The sequence below is a fragment of the Lissotriton vulgaris genome, chromosome 7 (genome assembly GCF_964263255.1).
Source record: "Lissotriton vulgaris chromosome 7, aLisVul1.2, whole genome shotgun sequence".
NCBI lineage: Eukaryota > Metazoa > Chordata > Amphibia > Caudata > Salamandridae > Lissotriton > Lissotriton vulgaris.
In genome coordinates this window covers 1,067,653,315-1,067,661,459 of record NC_141695.1, presented here as the reverse complement: position 1 = coordinate 1,067,661,459, position 8,145 = coordinate 1,067,653,315, and the positions used below count along the sequence as shown (strand labels likewise).

Genomic DNA, 8,145 nt, shown 5'->3' with positions numbered 1-8,145 from the left:
TATTTGAGCAAATCAATCCCCATAATATTGTCTGGAGTGTGGGGTGACAACAAAAATGGGCAAAAACTAAAAAATTTGTCAATACAAAATGCAAGAGGTTGTGATAATGGGCTTGGAGAGGGTGTGCCATCGAACCCTATACATGTAATCGTTTCGCCAGACAGGGGAGCCCTTGGAACCAAGTTTTTCGACAAAGCACTACGAGTAGCTCCTGTGTCAACTAAAAACTGATCAGTAGAACCCAAAATGCCCGCTGATACATATGGACCTCTTTGATCTACTGGCACTTCAACCGATTCCACACCCCATCCTACGCAATCCTATGCATGCACATAATCCTGACTCTCCACGTTCTCACCCTCCGATATCTGATACTGATTTCGCCGATCAAAAGTGTTTCGTTCGTCCTGACCCCGACCCCTCGCTTCAAACCTACCACGATCACCTCCGCCACCCCTCGCTCCCGAATAACTATTCCGTGACCTTCCACCTCCTCGACCACACTGACTACGTTGCTCACGAAGCTCCGGACAATCTTCAGCCCAATGCCCAAACTCTTTACAATATGCGCATTGGTCCTCAGCAATATCGGTGCGACCATACGACGCATTACTCCCTCCTCGCCTGCCTCTATCATTCCCTCTAGATTGCGAACCGCGAACCTGTGCCAACATCACCTTCGTTTTCAATTCCTTCGCTTTCTTATCAACACTTTCTTTAGCCTCTATTTCCTGCCGCTCATAATACTGAGCCATAGTTAACAAAGACGCAGGGGTCGCCGTGGTCCAGGAACTTTCACTTGTTTTCAATCGCTTCGCAATCTCCGGTAGGAGATTAGCCACATACTTGTCGACAAACAGATGCCTCCCCGTATCATCTGTTAACGATTGTCCACTGTAATCATGAAATGCTTCTTCAAAACGTGTGAAAAAGTCAGAAACCGATTCATCTTATTTCTGTTTACACGATGCTAACATAGTCCAATCAATCTTTTTAGGGGGAACAAGCGTTTTTAATTTATTCAAAATAGCTGTTGGAAGATCTAAAATCAACTGACATGGTTTGCATGCAGGCTCCCTGTCTAAATCAGCTTGGCTTATATCTTTCCAATTTGCACCAAACATCGTTTGATCATCAAACTTACGAATCGCTCTCCACATATCAGGGGGGAGAATTAATCCAAAGAAAAGATCTATATCAACGAGCGTCATAACACAAGAAGAAATAGCCCCCTCTACTCCTTCATGGAAAGCTGCCGGATTTTTACGGGGATCAGGTAAAGCGTTTTTCAATGCCATAACATCCGCTCTGTTCCAAGGCGTATACACCCAATTATATATAAAATACCCCTTCGCATCCCCAGACAATTTATCATCACTGGTACCTTGCCCTTTAGGGGGAACATACAAAGGTGCAGCTTCACGCATAGGCATAACATGCACTTTAGAACTCTTATCTGCTCCAAAGATAGAACACTCTTTGGTACACTCCGTCGACCCCGGCACGGACTTCTCTGATTCTTTTCGTGCTTCCCGCAATCTGGACGCCTCATCCCGTAGCTGAACCAATCGTAGGAAAAAGGAATCCGCATCTGAAATATCAAGTAAACCTTTACACATATCATGATGTACTGATATATCCTTAGATTCTAATTCCTCTGAATTTTTACGAAATCGAGCAACAACTTCATCTGCAAAAGTACTTAAAAAACACATCTGTTCACGTTCTGACCACTGTTTCCGTTCAGCATTAAGTTCTGGCAAAGTTATAGCATTCAAATTTAGGGGTCGATCAGGATCGCGGACGGAAACGTGCTCCGTCCGCCGTGGAAGGTGGCAAGATACTCCGGACCTGGCCGCAGAAAAACCGCATAAGCGATTAGGATCAAATGTGACCGAAACGCCGACCGCGGCGGACGGAGCACAACAATCCCCGTCCGCGGCGGTCGAAGTACACCTGATTCCGCGGCATGCGGACGGAACCCACAAAACACCGACCGCCGCGTACGCACATGACCAGGAGAACAACAACCTCCCCCGCGATACCTGCGTACTTTCCGTGTCCGCAATCAGGATAACTCCGCAAGTACCCCGGTAGCCACCGCGATCCACGTCCGCGGCGGTAGCAATGCAATGAGAAACGGGGCACCACAGCGGAAGTCCAACATCCCTACAGTCATTCAAATGGCATTCATACCGACAGAATCCATCACCAAACACAGCAAAATGGACGATAACCCACCTGACACATCTAAACCAAACACAAGACACAAGTACCCACCCCCAAGAACTGCATAGACCACACCTTACAACACACCCACCTATCACCTGACGGCCAATCAACATTTACACAGGGCCAACACACAGACTATAAAATGACTCCCACCCACTCCTGAAATCCTCTGCATCCCAGCATAGCTGACAGCAGGAGCCAATACTTGACTTACAGCAAACTATTAGATTCAGACACATAACCCACACCCAAACACACCCTGCACACAAACACCCACCACACCACACCCAAAGACACCCTTCACACAAACACCCACCACACCACACCCAAACAGCACACACCAGCACCTCCGCACTCCACACAAACACCCCCCCCGAGCACCATGGCACCCAAAAAGAATCCCAAATTCTCCGACACCGAGCTCAAGGTAATGGTGGAAGAGATCCTTCGTGTGGAACCCCACATCTTCGGGTCCCTCGTGCAGCAGACGAGCATAGCTCGGAAGAACAGCCTGTGGGACCGCATCGTGACCAGGGTCAATGCCTCCGGGAGCGTTCCGCGAACCAAGGGTGACATCCAGAGGCGGTGGCATGACCTGAAGACCCGGGTGAAGTCTATAAGAGCCAAGAACTTCCTCCGGGCCAACCATACCGGCGGTGGAACCCCCCCGGAACCCCTACCATACACCGAGTGGGAGGAGAGGGTGCTGACCATCCTGCACCCTGACACCCTCGATGGACTCCCTGATGGAGAAGAGGCTGGTAAGTACCAACCAACCACCACAAACACAACAACACGGTGTGGGCCACACAACTCTGAAGACACATCCCACATACCCCAGCCTTGCATGCAGTCCACATACTCACCAACCTCTAAAGCACTCCAACAGGCCCCCATGTCCATAGAGAGGGTGGTGGTGGTGGTGGGTGGGGTGTGTGAGGGGTCGGAACTACAACTTCCAACAGGCCCCCATGTCCATAGAGAGGGTGGTGGTGGTGGGTGGGGTGTGTGAGGGGTCGGAACTACAACTTCCAACAGGCCCCCATGTCCATAGAGAGGGTGGTGGTGGTGGGTGGGGTGTGTGAGGGGTCGGAACTACAACTTCCAACAGGCCCCCATGTCCATAGAGAGGGCGGTGGTGGTGGGTGGGGTGTGTGAGGGGTCGGAACTACAACTTCCAACAGGCCCCCATGTCCATAGAGAGGGTGGTGGTGGTGGGTGGGGTGTGTGAGGGGTCACTAGTCCTACTTCCAACAGGCCCCCATGTCCATAGAGAGGGCGGTGGTGGTGGGTGGGGTGTGTGAGGGGTCACTAGTCCTACTTCCAACAGGCCCCCATGTCCATAGAGAGGGTGGTGGTGGTGGGTGGGGTGTGTGAGGGGTCGGAACTACAACTTCCAACAGGCCCCCATGTCCATAGAGAGGGCGGTGGTGGTGGGTGGGGTGTGTGAGGGGTCGGAACTACAACTTCCAACAGGCCCCCATGTCCATAGAGAGGGTGGTGGTGGTGGGTGGGGTGTGTGAGGGGTCACTAGTCCTACTTCCAACAGGCCCCCATGTCCATAGAGAGGGCGGTGGTGGTGGGTGGGGTGTGTGAGGGGTCACTAGTCCTACTTCCAACAGGCCCCCATGTCCATAGAGAGGGTGGTGGTGGTGGGTGGGGTGTGTGAGGGGTCGGAACTACAACTTCCAACAGGCCCCCATGTCCATAGAGAGGGCGGTGGTGGTGGGTGGGGTGTGTGAGGGGTCGGAACTACAACTTCCAACAGGCCCCCATGTCCATAGAGAGGGTGGTGGTGGTGGGTGGGGTGTGTGAGGGGTCACTAGTCCTACTTCCAACAGGCCCCCATGTCCATAGAGAGGGCGGTGGTGGTGGGTGGGGTGTGTGAGGGGTCACTAGTCCTACTTCCAACAGGCCCCCATGTCCATAGAGAGGGTGGTGGTGGTGGGTGGGGTGTGTGAGGGGTCGGAACTACAACTTCCAACAGGCCCCCATGTCCATAGAGAGGGCGGTGGTGGTGGGTGGGGTGTGTGAGGGGTCGGAACTACAACTTCCAACAGGCCCCCATGTCCATAGAGAGGGCGGTGGTGGTGGGTGGGGTGTGTGAGGGGTCACTAGTCCTACTTCCAACAGGCCCCCATGTCCATAGAGAGGGTGGTGGTGGTGGGTGGGGTGTGTGAGGGATCGGAACTACAACTTCCAACAGGCCCCCATGTCCATAGAGAGGGCGGTGGTGGTGGGTGGGGTGTGTGAGGGGTCGGAACTACAACTTCCAACAGGCCCCCATGTCCATAGAGAGGGTGGTGGTGGTGGGTGGGGTGTGTGAGGGGTCACTAGTCCTACTTCCAACAGGCCCCCATGTCCATAGAGAGGGTGGTGGTGGTGTGTGGGGTGTGTGAGGGGTCACTAGTCCTACTTCCAACAGGCCCCCATGTCCATAGAGAGGGTGGTGGTGGTGGGTGGGGTGTGTGAGGGGTCGGAACTACAACTTCCAACAGGCCCCCATGTCCATAGAGAGGGTGGTGGTGGTGGGTGGGGTGTGTGCCAATGCCGACTGAATGTCAACCATAAATACATGTACACGTATAGGCAACATTACTCATCATCACATTATTCTTTTGCAGGGGATCCTAATCTGACTTCCGCCATTGACACCAGGCCTCCAGCATCCCCAAACTCCGAGCACTCATGGGACGATAGTGCAGCCAACTCCGGGGCAGAGGATGGTGCCGGACCAAGCACCCAGCCAGGGACCTCTGCCACGCAGGTCACACCTGCAACTACAACAACGGGCACTGGCATCACAACGACACCGGCGACTCGGACCTGCACAGCTGCCTCCAGCACCACCTCGACCACCACCACTACTACCACCACTTCTGCCCCTGCCACCCTGCCCAACCCCGCCGCCAACGCTGGGCCTGCGCCATCCCAGCCACGCCGGGAGACAGTCAGGCAACCCACCACTGCAAGGGCAGATCCTGCAGGCAGGAGCAGGGCGGAAAGAAGGGCAGATGACACAACACTGATTGCTGTGCAACAGTGCCATGAAGCACTAGTCCGGGTGGAGGCGGGCTATGCACGTAGCCAGGAACATGCAGACCGGGCCCACCAGGACTTTGTGGATAACACCGCCATGTTGGGGGCCATCGAGAGGCGGCTTGGCCAACTGGTCGACATCTTCAGCGCCAGGGCATCCGCCAACACCACCCCCTCCTCCCCCCCTCAAACATCGGCACCGGCCACAACACCGCCACCGCCGACTGCGCCCCTGGCGGCGGATGTGGTACAGGATCAGCCTGCGCCCCTAGCTGACCCCGTCCCGGCACAAAGACGGAGGGGCCGTCCGAGGAACGAAGTCGCCGAGAGCAGTGTTGGAGCACATGGCACACGCTCCAAGAAGAGCCGACAGTGACTCTTTGGAGTACGTGAGCCTCCGATCCTACCTGGAAAGTATCCGGTCCCACCTCCCACAGGCCTGCTGCAGTAGGCACACACCACCCTATGTGGTGTCTGCACGGCCATTTCATCCACCATTACCTTGGACAGTCACTCCCCCACCCCTTCACTCCTTTGTAAATATGCACCTACCCCTATGCACAATCTGTAAATAAATACCACTTACTCACTCAATGATGTGTTGCCTCCATGTTTATTCACATGATTGCATCAGAAACAGACGTAACCAGGTTCAGGGATCCAACAGGTACAGAATCATGCCGCAACGGAGTGACCTAGGGAAACATAGAACCCGCAAACAGACGTTAGTAAACAGCATCACACTCATCCCAACTCACTGCAGTGCAACTTTCAACAAACCACACACATCACTACACGAATGGCTGACACTACACACATCATGGAGAAGTGCATGTACTCATAAATGAAGACACACACACACATGCATACATCACATAACAAAACACATAGCTGATCCCCAACACAATGACACCAGAGCAGCAAACCTACACAGGGCATACACAAGCAGCACAAGAGGGGCACACTCACAGTCAAGGGAAGTAGCGTTCTATGAGCTGGCGCCTCTGGTCCACACCTTCCTCCTCACCACTATCCTCATCAGTCGACATGGCTGGGTCGGGAGGGCGAGGAACTTGCTGTTCATCTGGGTCCAAGATCAGTGCAATGTTATTTCGCACAGCCAGGTTGTGGAGCATGCAGCAGGCCATCACAATCTTGCATACTTTGCCAGGTGCGTAAGGCAGGGCCCCTCCAGTCTTATCTAGGCACCGAAACCTAGACTTAAGCAGGCCAAAAGTTCGTTCCACCACTCGACGTGTCCTACCATGGGCATCGTTGTATCGCATTTCTCCTGCTGTGGTGGGATTGCGAATTGGACTCAGAAGCCAAGGCCTGTTTGGGTAAGCCGAGTCGCCTGTGTATGTGGGAATTAGAGAGAGAGACAGACATCAGTACCTGAACATGTGGCCACACCAAGCCACCCAGATATCACTCCAGTCACCACAGCATACTCACCAACAAGCCAGGCTTGTGCCGGACGCAGATTTGCCATCAGTCGTGGGACTATGCTGCTCCGCATGATGTGGGCGTCATGTGCAGAGCCAGGAAATCTTGCACACACATGTGAGATAATGTTGTCGGCCTGGCACACCACCTGCACGTTAAGGGAGTGGAAGTGCTTCCGATTCCGAAACACCTGCTCACGTGCCCGTGGCGGGATGATCGCAATATGCGTGCCATCAATTGAACCCACAACGTGTGGAATGCGACCCAGTGCATAAAAGTGTGCCTTGACCGCTGCCAACTCTGCCGCCTGTGGAAAATGTATGTACTCATGCTTGTACAGCATCATGGCTGTTAGCACATCCTTGAGTACCGTGCTGAACATGGCCTGTGACATTCCCCCGGCATGTCCTATAGTGTACTGGAATGTGCCTGTTGCAAAAAAATGGAGTGCCGCCATCACCTTTTGGGTGGGTGAAATTGAGCCTGGATAAGTTCTCCGCGGCTGCAGGTGAGGAGACAACTTGTTCACTAGCTCCAGCAATCGACGTCGATCAAGCCTGAATTTCCGGACCACCTCCTCGTCCACCATGTCCTCCAGCACAGTATATGGGCGATGGACATTTTGAGCCCTCCTGTGTGGGAGTAAATGGAATGGAAGTCAATTCACATACAACGCATGTCTGTGCAACTCACTGACATGTCACCGCACTCTATCCAACATGTAATTGTCAGTGTACGATTTGCCTGTGTGACACCTCTGATTGTCACAACAACATGGATTGACGTAGCAATGTGCACCCACCAGCTACATGATGTGTTGCAACATGTCCAATGCACTCTGTTGCACCTCAACATCACTGCCAACAAGGCATGTGACATGACCCAAAAGTGACGGTCATTAGTGGCACACCGATGGGCATGGTATGGAAACCATGGGATAGAGCATGAAGTGTGGAATCACGCAATCACGCACACAACCCTCATCATGCAGCTGCAGACAATTAAACATAGTGCATCGTGCATCGTCAGCTGACATGCACTCATTGACGCCGCCATGGCGGTGCACTGCTTCCGCTGTTGACGTCTGCCATACGCGGCCCGCGTTCAACATTCCAATTGTCTGCACGTGCTAGAGACCGGGACGGATGCATCATTTGCAACAAAGTTGTAAGAGTGGCGCCACCATGGCGGGGCACGTATTCGGCGGGGGAGGTGGAGGCCAATACAGCCATAAGCTGATGTCCATGCACATGCCAGTTCATGACCCCCTTACAGTGTCATTGCATCAGGCAGCCTACACCGGCCGGCCCAGCTCTACCCACTACCGCCGTGCCAGGCCCAGCCCATGACCGCCGTTGCGGCCGTGCCAACTACCGCCGCTTCAGGCCCCCTCCACTACCGCCGTGCCAGACCTAGCCCATGACCGCC

The 8,145-nt window shown here is 53.8% G+C and overlaps 1 long non-coding RNA gene across 1 annotated transcript; it reads right to left on the bottom strand.

The window, feature by feature from the left end:
• Window positions 1-5,852: 5,852 nt before the first annotated feature.
• Window positions 5,853-6,948, bottom strand: LOC147702935 (uncharacterized). Its single transcript, XR_015297261.1, has 3 exons — window positions 6,727-6,948; window positions 6,241-6,625; window positions 5,853-5,966 (listed from the first exon to the last, which is right to left on the bottom strand). It is a non-coding gene; the product is annotated as an uncharacterized LOC147702935 (long non-coding RNA).
• Window positions 6,949-8,145: the final 1,197 nt, after the last annotated feature.